Raw genomic sequence first — 17,234 nt, 5'->3', positions numbered from 1 at the left:
TATATGACACACAGGTACTATTTTAAGATGAAGAACCACAAACAAAAACAAACTATTAATCCAAACAAGAAGTATCCCAATTGCAATCAATTCAGTAAAACACATGTAATTTGTCAACTGACACCTTTTGGCTCACATAAAAGGAATCCTATAATTTGAAGACAAGGAGAAGCGTTCTTGGAAGAGTGACAGTGTGATAAAGAAAATGTAAGTTAAAAGCATTCAAACAAGCTCACTTTACCAAGCCTGCAAAGATTAAAAAAATATTTTAAGTGCAAGATGCATCTGTGAAATAAAGATCGACTTATTTTGAGATTGTCTTGAGGGGGAAGCTATAATAATAAAAACCACATATTAATACACACAAGCATGTTTCTTGGCATAAGATATTGTTATCCTCATTGCAGAGATGTTTTCCATGGAATTTCAGAACTTCTATCAAGCTTCACCAAATAACCATACGATTTTTCTTTGAATATACAGTTTCTCTATAAACTGACATAAAAAGAGCTGTCAACAAAACCTTTAAAGTATTCATTTTGCTTGGTAGAGGTTCTCCTACCAAGATTTCACAAAAGACATCTACAGGCAGAACATCCTGGGTACACACACTTTTGGGGGGAGGAGAGGGGGAAAGAGAGGGACTGCACAGAAAAGGTCTCACAGGATCGTCCCAGCACCTTCTCTTTTCACACAGTGCTCCACAGCTGCCTGCAGAACATCCACAGCCAGTGAACCATGTTGTTTCATTTCAAAAACTGCTGCTACACCAAACCCTACGGCAGTACTTCAGAACTATTCATTTCAGTAACCCTGACATCAGTTTTTCCAAAGATTACTTGTGCAAAAAGTTGGAGAGCTAAGACAATATTCCTAATTCAAGAAATAGCCATTTAAACAGAAACAAACTAAATGGAAAGCATAACAGCTTTTCCAATTCAGAATAAAAAATTAAAATACAATCAAAAGAAAACATTAATATATTTTTAGGAGTTTGCTGGGATGGTGGCTGCTATGAAGTAAAACTGAAGAGAGACCCTGAAGTGAAATGGCGGAACTTGTTATCCACCAGAGCACAACACATGGTCCAGCTCTTTTTCTCCATTTCAACTGATGGTAGGGGTAAAGGTTTTTCTGCCTTCTCCCTTCTTTTCTTAAGCAAGTAGTAAAGCATTATTTAATGATCAAGTAACCAGAGATACTAATTGGGTTCACCTTAAAAATGAAATCAGTAAGTGCAGTACTTGGTTGAGTTTCTGTAGTTAGGATTTAAAAGTTTTAAAGACATGAAAAAAGAAAATATGCTTAAGGATTAATAACAGATAGAGAAAATATGAAAATCACCTGAATTTTAATATTCATTGGTAGAACAGAATTAAGCGGTTTTGCTGTTTTTTAAAGATGCACTCTTCCTATTTGTAAATTATACAACGCAAAATGATATCTTGTTGTTTTAAGATTTCTACTTTTTTTAACCATTAAAAAGCAGGATTTGCTACTTTCTATATCCATATCCACTCTACTTCTTTCTACACTAACTTCTTCCTGCTTTTCCAAGGCAAAATAGAATTAAAGAAGGTTGAAGGAAATGGGAAAAGGAAGTTCGTTAAAATGTCATTTTTCTGGCTTAAACCTGAGTTCCTTCTGAAGGATTGTAACAAAAGACTTGAGATAGAAATACTACTTCCATATAGAGCCATAAACTCCCTTTGACCGTATTGTCTAAGATTCAACAACAAGGATGCACAACGGCAATTCTAACGTGCCTTTGGCAACTTGATACTGTTCTGATGAAAACATCTACCTGTAAGACTCGCATCACAAAAGCTGAGACTGAGCTCAGTTCAAGGTATTAAATGGTTTCAGGGTAACCTTATGCTACAAGTAGCCCAGCGACATTATTTTAGTTCCACATTTTGGGAAGTGTGTTTTCATTTGAGGTAAGACAAGGCAAACTTCCTAATGAACCCAAAGCTATAGGATATGTACCTGCACACATCCCTACCACATCCTTGCTTCCACAGCAGCCGCTGGAAGAACGAGTGCATGCAGAGTGCAAATAACAAAGTGCAAACTGTATCAAGGCTACTAGTGCAAAATGTACATACAATAAACTTTTAAAAAGGCAATCTATGGAAATCCCTAAGCATATCTTGCTTCTTAGGACTCATCTCTATGGTCATACTACAATGATTTGTGCTAAACTGTAACCTTAAATGAATACAGTGTATATAAATCTACAAAACTCCCTAAGCAAACATTCTTATTCTAGCACAGAATTGATTTTTCTCCCTTCCCTGTTTAATGTAATTCACTTTGGAAAAGTTTATTCTAAATTTAAAAAAGCCAATCACTATATAATCAGAGTAGTTTTACTGGCACAACTAGTAGAACCTTTCTAAGTAGACAAGTCTCTATAAAATCAACTACAACTGATAGCTACCATGCCAAGATAGGTTCACATTCTTCTTTCAGAAAGTGAAGATTAAAATAAATCCTTTATTAAATTCAGATCAGGTTCGATTAGGTTAAAGCATATAGTGAAACTGCTCCACAAATACAATGTGTGCACACAAACAAACAAGTTACAGTTGCCACACAGACATACCTAACAACTATGCCAAATTTAGATCAAGGGAAAAACTTAGGATCGACAGTCTCAAATACTTTCTTCCTAAAAGGGAGTATAAAAGTCACAAATAATTCTGCAATTCTTAATGCTAATAAAGAAAAAGACAGCAACATGACTTTAAATCATATTTAAAACTACTACTTAAGCACTACCATGAATAAAACTGCAGTCAATGCAATCCTCTCCAAAAGACAGAAAAAATAGAACTTGACAGGTTCATAATGACCACTTAAAAACCCTATCAGACCATGAAACATGTTGAGTATTTTCACGTCAGAAAATATATTTATTTGCACTATTAAAATATAGATATAGTCCAATATAAAAGGAAACACAGCTAGCTTTCACTGTATCAAAAGTTCAATTTTTAAGAAACTGCAGAAGCCCGAAAAGTGAAAAATACCTTACTTACTGGTTCTAAATAAAGAAAATTAAATTAAATTATCTCTTCTCCCTACTCAGAAAAATAAGACAGAGCTAAAAGAAGGATTTAGAAATTAACACACAAGTGTTTGTAAGAATGAATTAAAATGTGTTGACTTGCAAAAAGAAATCAAACCTCAATCATTATGAAAAAGTTCACAGGTCATAAAACCAGCACATTCTAAAATGTAACATATGATACAAACACTCTTAAGACTTGTTACACAGTTATTTCTAAATGTTCCATGTTGCTGAACGCACACCAGCATAGGGCCTGATCCCACAAAGATTTACACTCATACTGAGCAGTGAATAGTCCTATTAGAATCAACAGGATTACTCACAGAAAATCTAGTTATGCATAAAATTTTATGTGCGTGAAAATTTTTGCCACCTTGCTTATGCTAAAAATCAGTATTAGATCATCACTAGCATAACCATAATCTAGTATCAAATATGTATATCAGAAAGCTTTCAGTACTCTATTAACAAAGCCACAGTTACATGTCAAAATCCACAGGGATGCCACAAGTGTAGCGAGCATACTTTAAATACTCCAAAAATCACAGGCAATGTTACTTTTTATCTGGAAAAAAACCCCGTTGATTTTATGGCACTAATTTATAAATTACTAGAAAATAGTTAATTTTGAGAATTTATATAGGAATTTCTACCACTATAATCTCAAAAAAGAACAATACACAATTTCTGCGCTTACATATGACACTCAGGCACTCAAAATTGCTCACTCTGGAGACATCCAGTGAAATTTATATGCAGGAAAGAAAGCACTACACATAAATAAGGCTACCCAGCATCTTCTAAGTACTTCTAGAAGTTTACAACTTCAGTCCACTGGTTAAATTATTTTTTGAAACTTCATATATCACATATATGCCTCAAACTGAATCTTTGTAAAATATTCAGATAACGTATCAAATGTTCTTTCATTTGATTTGATAACAGTCAGCAGACAAAGCTGAGCCAATCTAACAGCTAACTGTCATTGAAAGGGGCAATCCTGCTCCCTCCCCTAAATGTGAGAGTCTACCCTATCTTGCCTACTCTGATGGCTCATGTCAAGACATACTGGTTTATACACTCCACCAGCCTGGTAAAATTGGGAGTTTTTCCCTAGTTACTAATTTTCTGCCAGTTTAATTCTATGTCTGGATTTACCAGGAAGACAGTGTGTCAGAGGCAGCTCAAACAGGGCGCAGGAGTGGGCCCTTCCCTGTTCAGCATTCACTGCCTAACTGTCCTCACGCCCATCTCATATAATTTCACCTTGAAAATACAAGGAAAAGAAAAACATGTTGCTTTTTAAAAACTGTGATTTTTTTTTTTTTACATGCCTTTAAATTCCTCGGGTCTTACCACTCCTCTATTATCTGAAAGTATCTGTGAAGCATCTCTTCTAATCACTAGCACTATGCTAGCGTTGCTTTACAGAAGATGACAACCTGATGTTTCTATCAGTTACCCTACGGGCCCAAATGGCAAGGGGTGTGTGAGTGTGTATATATATATATATATGTATATATAAAACAGAATTTCTGGTGTTTCTTTCCAGATCGCTTTTTAAAAATCCTTACATTATACATACACACCTAAACCCCCTGGAAGAATACAAGGAGTTACACACAAACATAAGAAGTTTCAGGGACTACCACAAGGTAAAGTACCTTTGTGCATCATAATTTGCCTCTCTAGCCTATTGGCACTGTGATTTTATTTCATTTAATAAAAGATCATACATGTCTCTGTGTGTGTGTGTATGTATATGCGTATCTTTTTCTATAAAGGCATCGTTTCCTTCAGCACACTGGATGGAATGCTCCATAGAAACAACGTGAAACTAGTAAGATGGTTTGTAATACCCTTGTTCTATTTATTGCAAGGGCTGAAACATGTAAATGAGACACAGCAAACAGGAAAATAAAGTCACAACCATTTAAAAAGTTGAATGCCATCTTGCAAAATAGGATCCTATCTTTGGTCCTGCCAGAGATCTTACCCCAAGTCTACATAAGCCATTTCTACCAAACTTTTTTTAAGAACAGTTGATCAGTAATTATATTATTGATTTATTTATTTTTATTTAATGCATTTAATTATATTATAATAAATAAATATAATTATACTTTCCTCATCTTCTGGGTGGCTTAACCTGACACATTTGGGTCAGATTTATCCTAAATGCTGAGTATTCAGGCTGCAATTAACTCAATGACAGCAATACTTTGAAAATACAAATATGAATGCAATGCTGTATATTTTAAAAAAAGAAAAAGAAAAAAAAGCTCTGAAGAGCTCAACAGGCATGCACACACAAACAGAAATTTTCATCTTATTCCAGACATCAGTTCTCCAGCCATAAAATAAGAAACAACCATTTCCTTTCCCTGAGGCATAGTGACATACTTGTAATAATAAGCAATGTTAAATATAGGTCACAAGGGTGAACTAATCACTTTCCAGTTCTCTTGTTCCTGTCACCAGCACACACAGCTCCCAAGGAGGAGCTGTGCTCCTTTCCAGGGAGGCAGCAGCAAAAGTAAAACGGAAAGGTATGCCCACATCAGTTACTTAGGTAACTACTGTGAGAAGGTGGGAGAGAGGAGTATGGCCTCTCCTGGCACCTAATCACTGATGCAAAAGCACAACCAGCCAGTAAGTTTCCAGCTGAGTAGCCACTTTGATGGAGAATCACTAGAGGAACAGAGGCAGACAGATGCAGGACTGTGACCAAGAAAAGGTAAGCATGACAGTAAGACTGAAGAGAGAAACTCTGGTTACCCCCATGATGTTGTAACAGAACTGTAAGAGATTTTGCTTCTTTTCTCAGCTCTGCCGCTGCTGTTGGGCAAATCTGTTACCTTAGCAAAACATTCCCCATATTTCCACTTCTTTGTCTCCAAAACAGGGGCAATGACCCACCTAGGATTTAGGCGTGAAGAGAGCAGTAGGAACTATCTATGAGGGCCTCACAAGCCTAGTGATAACCATTACAGAAATTTCAGAATTAAATATATTCATTCTGCCTTCAGAGCAGGATTAAGATGAGCACAATAAGAGAATACAGGTTATGCAACAAGAAGAAAGCAAATTACAGAGCAGATGCTTATTCAATGAGCAGCATTTATCCTGTACACTCAAAAAGGTAGGGGCTTCCATGGGGGAAATACTGTATTCATGTATCACAAAAGACTATAATATAATATTAAAGTACAATATATTAGTAATATAGTGAGGATGGTAAAATTAAGGTGACATAGGTAAAGCTCATTGCTACAAATTTAATGTTTGCATGCTTGACTTATACCTAAAACAGTTCTTTCAAAAGCATGCCTTTCTTGCCTGTAATATCTTTACTTCAGCCTCATTGTTTTCTAAAAGACAATCTACACACATTAAAGATAAATAGTAATGACAGAAAAATTCAAGCCAATTACTTAATATATCCACGTAGACTAAGTTAACATTGGACAATAAGCTAACAAAAGTATAATCAAGAAGGTTTTGATCAAAAAACCTTTAAGTTAGCAGCAAAAGCAGCCTCTGAGATTCTGGAAGACATCCCTCATTTACATACATGACAGCATAAGAAAAACTTTTAGGAAAATACCAACACTAATCTAAACCATAGGTGAGAAGGACATGAATAATGATACAAAACAGATCACAGAGCACAGACAGTATTTCTAGATCTTACTTCAGTACTTGAAAGCATTATTTCAACACGGGCTCTCAGGTTGTGAGGGCAATGTAAGCATTTATAAAACAGGAACCATTCTCCTAACTTGCAATTTCAGTTTTAAGACATCGCCATGCACCAAGTACACATTTTTTCCTTAACTTTGTTATGGTAAGCTTATTCAGGGTAAGATTACCTTCTGTGTAAGATCCAGAAACATCTTCTGCAAAATATCCTTGGCTCTCTGTAGACTAACTTTTCACATGGTGATACTGTCAAGGAACATGTTCTCATTTAAACCTGCTGAGGAGTCAGTGTCATACCGCAGCATAACTTCATTTTTAGTGGGTATGTATATCTTTTCAGCTGTGTTTCAAACACACCCTTTAACTACACATTGAACAGTAACCTCAAAAAATCCAATTAGTCTGAAACATGATAGAATGAATACCTCTTTAGTAAAAGATTCACTGCAGACAGACCAAGCAAATCCTATGCTTTTTATATTGTTTTTCAAACACCACGGTGTTACCTTTAGTGGCCATCTTTCTAAGCCACCAGTGAGTGGTCTAGGCCAGAAGATCTGAAAGAGCCCTTCCTAAAGCTCAAAGACTTGGTTGAGCTCTGTTGACTACTTCACTCCTCAAATGCCATAGGTCTGCCCTACCTCAAAAAAATATGAAGGCCTTTCAGAGATCTATTCCACAAGACTAATATGCCTAGTAATTAAAAAATGGGAAACTAAACATGAAACAGAAAATAAACTGCTTCAAACACATAAATATCTACTTCACTTTTGCTAACATGAACACAACACAATAGAACACACACATAACAGCTCATGTTAAAAATAAGCCCATATAATAACCGCCTCAGGAAAGAAAATAATCACAGGTGACAGTTATTAATCCTAAAGCACCACACATTTCCATAAGGTGTTTGGACCCTTCAGTGATGGCAGCTGTATAAGAATGTAAGAACAGTGAAGTGACAATGATTTAGGTATCGTTAGAAGCAGCATCTTGGACAGTATGTTCTGGTGGTAGCCCTTTGTCTCCTTTAATGCATGATGAAAAACAAGGAGCAGAGGATCTCGTGATGCTCCAGTTAGGGAGCCCACTGACCAACAGTGAACAAAACAAACAAACAACAAAAAACCACAACAAAAAAACATACCACTGTTCTTCAAAGTAGTCAAGCATCTTCATCAAAAATAAGCAGAAGAGTCAGCACATAAACAGACACATGTTAGTATTTAAAGACAGTGTGAAATCAGCCAGAGGGGGAAGGAGTAGAAATAAACTCTAAATTCATGGAAGTGAGCAACTAGGTCACCTTCTCAAAACTCCCTCTTGGAACAGAAGCATGTTACACAGACCATGCTAAGACAACAAAAAAAGTTTTTGAAGAGTACACTTCTGTACAGTTAGGATTTTTTTTCCATGTTGTTGCAACAAATCCACCACCGCCCTACTGATAACCAACATTTGTGGTCAGATTAAATCAACTGAGAACTATTCCTAACCCACTTACATAAAATTCCAGAATTGTAAGTCAGCCTCTTTTAATCTGGCTGATCCTCACTGAAGGAAAAGTCAAATCAAGTAACTACTACATGCATTGTGCTTCTGCAGCATATCCTTTTCAAAAGACTATCCACAAACCCAACAAGAATTCCCAGATGACTCTTCACCTTGATACTCCAAGAACGGTATGAGCAAGGAATCCCGCTGACTTCTACCACATACCCCAAGGTGATCACTCTTCATTACAGTTTTACATTTCTCAAACAATTTTAAAGCACTTAAGCCAATTTTCAGATCAAGACAAGCCAAAACATGAGATGTCTAGAAGCCATTTCATAAGAGCAATAACAACACAGATATCCTGGCCCATTAACTAACACAGAAAATAATCCAAAAAATAAAACTCAGACTTCTCAGGATTGTGCCCTCATGAATAAAAAGATTGTGGAAATTGGATTCTACCTTAATGACTCTGGTACCCTGCAGCTGATTTTCAGTAATTAAGTGCTAGAATACACTAAAACAGAAATTCAGATTGATCAAAAGATATGATTCACCTTTATAACAACTCCTATAATCATTAGGAAAAAAAAATCTTGAAGGTTCTTGATGCCATTAAGTCACAGGTCAACAATTAAGAGCTACCATCTCAAACAGGTCTTAAATTTCTGACAACCCACAGTCAAATAACTTCATGATGAAGCCAAGTCTTAGTAAAATACATTCAATACGGCCTGTATTACTAAACAAGCAGGAAACCAATTCTTATAGGATTCAGTAAAACAAAAACCCAGCATGTCCTGTGTTTATGCTTTCCAGATACTGTTTTCTCACCCAACCACATTAAGAGTCTCAAGTCCTCAAGACCTCAACCCACTGATGATGCTGCATTCACCCAGGTTCCCTCAATGCATGTGTCCCACAGGTAACGGGGCAACAATTTCAGGCACTCAAAATGCAAGCACGAGAGCTGAGACTGCTTTGCTGAACGCGCATCCAACCAAAGATGGGAAAGGAAGAGTTGCCCAATGTTACAGCAAATTTCAGGCATGCAACATGTAATTGCTTTCTGGATACGCAGCCATACTCTCACCATCAGCACAACTGTGGAAAGCCCCACGCCTGTCCTGTGACCTCTAAGGAATGTCAGTCATGGACAACACAAAGACTTACTAGACAGTAAATTGCAAGGTCATGCAAAGAATTGAGAGATTCTTTTCTTTCAGTCTGTCCTTTTACATTGCTGTTCCTTGAAAAGTGACAGCAAACACACTTAAAGCTGACATATTTGATCCAATACAATGTATGTAACACTGAGTATAGGTTCATAGCACGCACCAGAAAAGCCTGAATACACCTGGTTTGCATGATCTACTTTTAACTGACAGATGAAGACAACAAGCCCACTGGTTTTGTCTACAAACTGCCATCTATTCTACATATGCAAGCAATATACTATGACAACTGGATGATCATCCTCTGCATGCTTCTTTTCTATAAACTGTTTTATCCCCCCTCCCAATCGCTAATTTCATGTCACGTATAAATAACTGTGATTAAAAAAATACATTTTAAATACATAAAAATTCTTTTCTACAAGTCATTTAAGAAGCAAACCTCATCACCTCTACCAGAAAAAAGCAACATTAAAGCCAAGTAGCTTTCCCTTACTTCCTTACACTCCCTAACAATACAAGCTTTCCCAATCCCTAGAACACAATCACATAACTTTCACATCTTTTTGCTGACTCAGACAAAAATTTATCACAGAACATAACCATCAGGTTCACCAGTGACAGAGGAAGCTCCTCAGAACAGCAGTCTAATAAAGCTTTCCTCCTTGAGGGATGACAGCAGTCTTTCTCCCATATGAATGATTCATTTTGTTTGTTTGTTAAAGCAATATTCATGCAGGGCACCTTCACACTAGATTTTACCCCCAGAAAATGGTTATAAGGCTAAATCATAAGCTGAAAACCGATATTCCATGGACACGTCTAGAAAATCTGCAAGTGACTGTGGTCTAAAATAATTGTATCATATCTTGGTACCCTGAGAACTGACCACCTCCCTCTGCAGTTGACCTACTCTGGTCATGACAAAAAAAAAAAAATTCAAGGTAAGAAACATAAGATTGGCAAAAAGAGAATTAATTGAGTTTACTAATGTTTCATGAAGAACTGTGTTAAAATAAACTTCAAGAACACAAAGGAGATGATTTCTTAAATATAATTATACAGTTACTGTCGGATCTAGAAATGCTTAGTACTACAAATGACCCAACTTAAAAGCCTGACAATTGTCATCCATCTCACATATATTTCGTCTGACAGAGACTCACATATAAGAGCGACCTATGTTAGGAACCACTGTGTATGTGGTCAGATACAAAGGAGAATCGTACTTCAGGAGATCAGCAACAGAGATGATAATTTACTTCAGAGTACTTTTATTTGAGAAACTCTGAAATCATCCACTACACCTGGAAATACTGACTGTTACAATGCTTACAGACTAAAAAATCATCCATGGATCCTGTGAAATGTACTCATTTCTTGGCTTTAATTCTCATTTTTCTCGCTCTTCCCTCCCTTTACAAAACTGAAGAATGTTTGCAATGCAATACTACAGATGCATTGTTGAAAGCAAGACTAAATAGTTTTCACTACCAAAGGAAGTCTGCAGAAAGCCAGTGAATTTATAAGTTGCATACTTGCTTTGCCCCTTCCCAGTAAACTACAGATCACAGCTACATCCCAGGCAGCTAACTCATATAATATGCTGCTTATTGTCTGGCAAAATAAACGTCACTTTACGCTGAACATTTCTCATAGTTGATGACTGGAGATTTAGGCCAGACATCATCATTAATACATGCTACAAGTGTTCTACATATACATATATATATACATATACATATATATCTACATATACATATACATACTTTTTAACAGCATATCACTATTTTCTTGTTTCAAATCTAATCCCAACAACAGAAAAAAAGAAATCATACAAATTTTAAGGGCAATCACATAGTGGTTAAAATTCAGAGAGTATAAAAAAGGACTGTTTCCTCTCTTTTAAAACACTGCTAGCGAACATTCGACTATATGTTAAATCTGCCCAGCAGCAAGATTTCCCACTTCACCTCTTGCACTAAGGTAACATGACCTGGTCATGATGTTACTGACATTGTAAACCTTTCTAGTTATGTCTTTTATATCCATCCTGGGGTACCTGTGTATTAAAAGCTAATAGAGACATTATGGGAAATTATTACAAAAATGTTTAAATACCTGACAAAATTTTTATGAATGAGCATCTTTTTACCTTACAGATGTAGCTGCCATTTGAAACACCTTTAGCGCAGAAGGCTTACCAGCCTCGTATCTGAGCTCACACAGGTATCACAGCAGCTTTACACATTAGTAATATCAAATGTTATATCAAGAAATTACTTTGTTTTACAGACATTGTACAAGCACCTTGATTTTTGGTTTGGGTTTTGGTGGCTTTTTTTTCCCAGTGCAAGAGATCTTGACAGTTTATATTTGATAAGCTGTTCATAAATTATACCCTACTGCTGTTTGCAGGCTGGAACTTCTTCCCACACAGATTTCGTTCTATCATCAGACTGTTTAATTCTGTGCCTATAAAAATGTCATCCTAGTCGTAAGAGAAGAATTAGACAGTACCGTCTTAAGGTTTTCTGCACAACTGTGACATGATGCAGATACTGTAATACTAATATGCCAGCAGAGTATATCAATTGCAGGATCAGGCCAATATACATACCCCATTAATGAGCTATGTATGTCTTGCTGTTTTCCAAAGTGCAATGAAATCATGAACTAATACAAATTAGTAATACATTAACTACATTATAGGATTTGCACTGATACCTCTTGATATCATAGCCCTGAATACATTAACACACTGATAATATCATAAAAGTACACTAAAAATTATTTCTGAGCAAAAGCAGTATTAAGTCTCTATAATATCACCCAAAATAAAATTCTGACAGTATGGAAGAACTTATCAGGAGATTCTAACCTTTCTGCATGTTGTGCTTTCCACAGTCTTTCTAAAAGTCACCGACTTTCCCCTTAGGACACGCTTACAATCAAGTTCTGTGAGAATGTATTATGGATTTTTCCAGATATTTTATCCAATATGCTGAACGATGTATGAAAAATAGCTCTATATGGAGTCAGGGGAAGACCATTTAATCACATATAATATTGGAATGCTCACATATGTTATTGTATTTTAATTTGTACAATGATTTGTAAGTTAAATAGGTTAAACTTATGTCACTTGTGTAGTTTACAGCATTACTGCTGACGTATAAAATATTATGTTCTATGTAGATGATGAAAAAATGTATATTTCATAGGTATACAGAGTACTAATGAGCTAAACAGATGGAGTTGCATTTTTAATTTCACTGGAAAGTACTGAAGTAAAGTAACTAACAGCATTTGTGCAAATGAAAATAAATCTCACAAAAACCTGAATGGATTTTCTTTTGTTAGATAGAGGTTTGTGTTTGGCATATAGCTATGTATTATAGCCAATGGCTGTGTTCTGCTGACATGGCCTGTCAATAGCTATGTCTCAGCTGTTTAAAAAACAGTACGTTAAATGTATAAACTCAGTACTAGTCTGCATAGATTCCACACATGGAAGCGAAAAAGAAAAGAAAAAAATGTATTTGATGAATCTCAGTACTCCAAGAAACACTATTTTCCCAAAGTATTTCTGTCAAGGACACAAACAAATTAAAGTGCAAGTTAATCACAGTAGTGATCCTTCACATAAGCCCTGCAACCTGATAGAAGCAGACACCCATGTCTGCTTACATCCATGGAGACTCTGTGTAACTTCATTTGTCTTTAAACACTCAGGTATGCAGATCACATTGCAAGCTGAAGGCTTGAATTTATTTCATCATAATCGATGCTGGTTTGAAAGGCAGCTATCATTAACATGCCAGTCAAAGGCACAAGAAGTAATTATTTTAAATGAAACGTATTTATTTCTCTGTTAGATCCATTTAGGAGTTTTCAAAGTAAAAAAATTTCCAATGGCATTTACTTTTCATTCCTTGTCCATTCACTTAATATACAGACATTGTTAAGTTTGGACAAGAAAGTTGGACACTTCAGTTTCATGTTTAGGGTAACAGCAGTGTGTTTATTTATCAAAGACATTATACCAACATTGTTATTTCTTATTTAACTTTTTTACTTCACACTGAAAAATGTATTTTATATTAGAGCCAAAATTAAATCAAACAATCCCAATCATTCTCAACACAAAGTGGTTTTAACAGATTAAGGCCCACTTGTCAGGCTCCTCCATCTAGGCCTCATTTGTAATATTTACAATGGGACAACAGCACATAGCAGTCCTCACCAGAGGAAGCCTCTACAAGATCCTAATCACTAAAAACATCATAGATCTCTAGCAGCAGATACAGAAGACAATCCCACTCTGCTTTCCCAAAATATTAGACATACAACCAACCCGTCTTCCCCATTAGTACATTTTAAATTGTTTACCTAATCCATATACTAACAACCTGAACATGCACTAACAATGCTGAACTTCACTATTTACAAATTTACATTATTGAACCTGTGATGCAAAGAACTCATCTGTAAGTGAGCTAAACTAGATTGCATCATCACCGTATTTCACTAGAGTAATACATTCTTAGTATTCTCGTAGTTCAACTCTAACATTAACAGTATACGAAGTTCTTAGCTAGAAGAACTTCCAACCTCAATGGTTTTACAATAACACATGTACACTCCACGCAGAGCTTTAAACCCCGTACAAATAAAATGTATACATTGGACCTGAGAGGGAAAAACCGTCTTTGAGAGAGTACATAAATATTACAGAAGTATGTGTTCCTTCAGGTGAACAATTTAGCCTGCAATGTAACTCTGTCAGATTCTGAGTAATTTCTTTCTGATTTTTTAATCACTGTGATTCTTCAAGTAGCTACTTACCTACTTGTGATATGATTTCATAATCGATTATATAGTAGGATTTTCCATAAATAGAATGCTTGCATTACAATAAAATTAAACACGTATGGACAAGAAGGACAATAACAGAACAGAGATTACATATACATCTGTTTCTCCCAGGCCTCAGCCTGAGGAGTGAAGACCGAAAAGTACATGTGCACATGACAGCGTAAATGCAAGAGGTCACCCCTCATCTTTTTTAGCTTTATTCAGTTATATGAGCTCAGTGACTAACCACATGTATATTTGGAGAAGAGGGGCATACAGACATTCAGAACCAACTACAAAGAAAATACTTTTGGAAACTGAATACACGTACATGCATCTGAGTATTCATCAAGGAAGGCCATGACAACAGTTTTCAGGAGATTGTGCAACTGAAAAATTACTTTTGTTGAGTTTTCCTTATATACTGCAACAAAAGCAGGGTTTTCTTGCCTCTTCTGTGGATCTGTCTGTACCCCTGCCTCCAGGAGACTGCAGATCCCATGAGATCCACAGGAAAGCTGGCCTCATGAGCTCTAGAGCTTCCCAGCACAGCCAAAGCTTCTGCAGATGACAGCTGTCACTGGACACATGCACGAATCCCAGACACTGGAACACTGAAAAACTAACACTGCCCAAAGGTATGCAAACTTTTTACATAGCAGGATAGATTTTAAGTCTAGATCCTACCATTGGTTTATCTAGTCTGATTTTGAGTACAGCCTAAGATACCTGCTAAAACTGACAGTGGTTCATGCATTTTTCCACATCTTTCCTTCACAAAGCATGCTTCACCAAACTCTGGGAGAACAACTGTTAAAGCTGTACCACTTACAGGGAGGAAATCTGATACTGGCACTCCAAAATGTTCAAGCATGACAAGCCCGGGTACATATCTTTAGCAAGCTTGTAAAGTATTACTGAAACCTGTATATAAGTAAAGCAAATAAACAAAGCAACTGAGATCCTACTCAACAGAAAAACCATAGCCCTCTGTCATCGGTCTTGTACCAATGGCAAAGATGCTGCTCATCAGAAGTAAGACACCTCTCCCATCTAAAACTTCCTGGACCACAATGTCACGTGTACACACAGAGAGAGAGAGAGAGAGAGAGAGAGAGGGGTGATGCTCTAAGTAGACTTTCAAAGCAAGACTAAAGCTGTGATCACTCGATTCCACATATCTACTTGTTTTTATCGTTGTGCAAAAGCCCTCGCAGCTGCTCTGAACAGTTTACAAAAACCAAGTGATCGGAGAGATGATTTACGTTTGTAACACAAGTGTGTTCCCTTTTCATGAGCCGGCTTAGTACAGACATTGCTGCACTCATCCCAGCTGAGGTTTGGCAGGAACTGGGAGAGGAAAGACGATGAAGAGTGAAAGTGTTTAAACCTCAACTAATTTCTCCTCAACTCCTACTGGTCCCCCCTGCCCTCCCAAGCACTTCCAGCCTGGCACTTGTTAGCAGCTCCCGACGCTGCAGAGAGCTCCCGTGCAAAAGCTTCCTCCGAGCAGCTGAGAGGAGACTCGGAGGAGGTTGTTCGAAGAATAAAATTCAACGAAATAAATTTTCACAAGTCGGCACGCTTCAGCTATCTTACACCAGAACAATGGAGCGCGGGCAGCGGGAGGATACGGCCGCCCGGGGGCCAGGGCCGGCGGCACACAGTGCCGGCCCGTCCGCCCGCCGCTCCCCCGGCCCTTTGTCTGTCCGTCCGTCAGCCGGCCCGCGGGCAGCGCGGCCCCATCCCCGCCGCCCCGCCAAGGCCTGCTTGGCCCTGCCGCGACCCCGGGCTGCCGGCCCGCCGGCCCCGCCGGGGAAGCCCCGCCGCCGGCCGGGAGAGCGGCAGAGAGCTCCCGGCGGCCCCCGCGGCGAGCAGCGCGGGAGGAGGGCCCCGCCGCCCTCGCCTCCCCCGCTCGCCGGCCTCTCCGCCGGCGGGGCCAAGCGCGGCCCATGCGGGCGGGACGCGCCGCGCCAGGCCGGGCCCCGCCGCGCCGAGCCGCTGCCCCCCCCCTCCCCCTGCCTTGCCTTCCCTCTCCTCCTCCCTCCCTCCCGCCGCGCACCTCCCGCCGCCGCTGCGGCGGGCGGGCGGGCCGGCCGGACCCGGCCAGTTCCCGCTCCCGCCCGCCGGTACTTACCGGCCGCAGAGCTACGAAGAGAAGGCGGGCAGGCCGGGCCGGGGCGCGGCGGCTCAGCGTGCCCGTGCCGCGGCCCCGGGCATGGCGGGGCGGCGGCGGGTGCGCGGGGGAGGGGAAGCGGCGGCGGCGGGGGAGGGGAGGCCGAGGGGAAGTTGGCGGCGGCGGCGGCGGCGGCGGCTCCTTCCTGCTATGGCGGGGCGAGCGGCGCCTACACTCAGCCTCCTCCTGGCGGTGACAGCGACAGCCCGGCCAGAGCGCCGCCGCGCCGCGGTGCAGCATGGGAAACACGCCCGGAGGACCGGCGGGCGCCCGGGCGCGGCGGGCCGGCGGCGCGGCGAAGGGGAAGAGAGGGGCGAGCGGGGCCGGGCCGCGCCACGTCTCCCGCCGGCGGCCCGGGTGATGCCCGGCTCAGGAGGCCGACGCGGCCGTGGGAAGCCCCGCCGGGCGGGCCCGGGTGAGCGCTGCCCCGCGCCGGCCCTGAGGTGCGGGAGGGCGGGAAAGGCCCTCCGGCCGCCCGGGTTGTGCAGGCCTCGGGCGAGGGGACGAGGCTGGCGGTGCCCCCGCCCCGGTGGCTTCGTTTGCAGTAGGAGCTCTGGGATGAGCGGGGGCCGCGGTCGGGGGCCGGGAGGGGGCTGGAGGACCCCAGGGCCCCCGCTGAGCCGGGCTCCGTCTCCTGACGCACCCCGCTTCTCCCGGGTGAGGCCAGGGCTGCGGGGGGCGCGGGCGGGGCCGGAGGCCGCGGGAGGCCCCAGGCCCCGGTGCTTACCAGGTGGTGGCTGCGGGACCT

The 17,234-nt window shown here is 40.1% G+C and overlaps 1 protein-coding gene across 2 annotated transcripts in view; it reads right to left on the bottom strand.

The window, feature by feature from the left end:
* The window catches only part of ZNF148 (zinc finger protein 148), a 38,022-nt gene extending 21,470 nt beyond the window's left edge, over positions 1-16,552 (bottom strand). For both annotated transcript variants that reach the window (XM_037398751.1, XM_037398752.1), the window contains exon 1: positions 16,448-16,552. The gene's annotated coding sequence lies outside the window, so the exon portion shown is untranslated. The remainder of the gene's footprint in view (positions 1-16,447) is intronic.
* Between the last annotated feature and the right edge of the window lie 682 nt (positions 16,553-17,234).

Source organism: Falco rusticolus, chromosome 8 (genome assembly GCF_015220075.1).
Source record: "Falco rusticolus isolate bFalRus1 chromosome 8, bFalRus1.pri, whole genome shotgun sequence".
Lineage (NCBI taxonomy): Eukaryota > Metazoa > Chordata > Aves > Falconiformes > Falconidae > Falco > Falco rusticolus.
The sequence above is the reverse complement of the archived record's forward strand: the minus strand, read 5'-3'. Positions and strand labels throughout refer to the sequence as shown.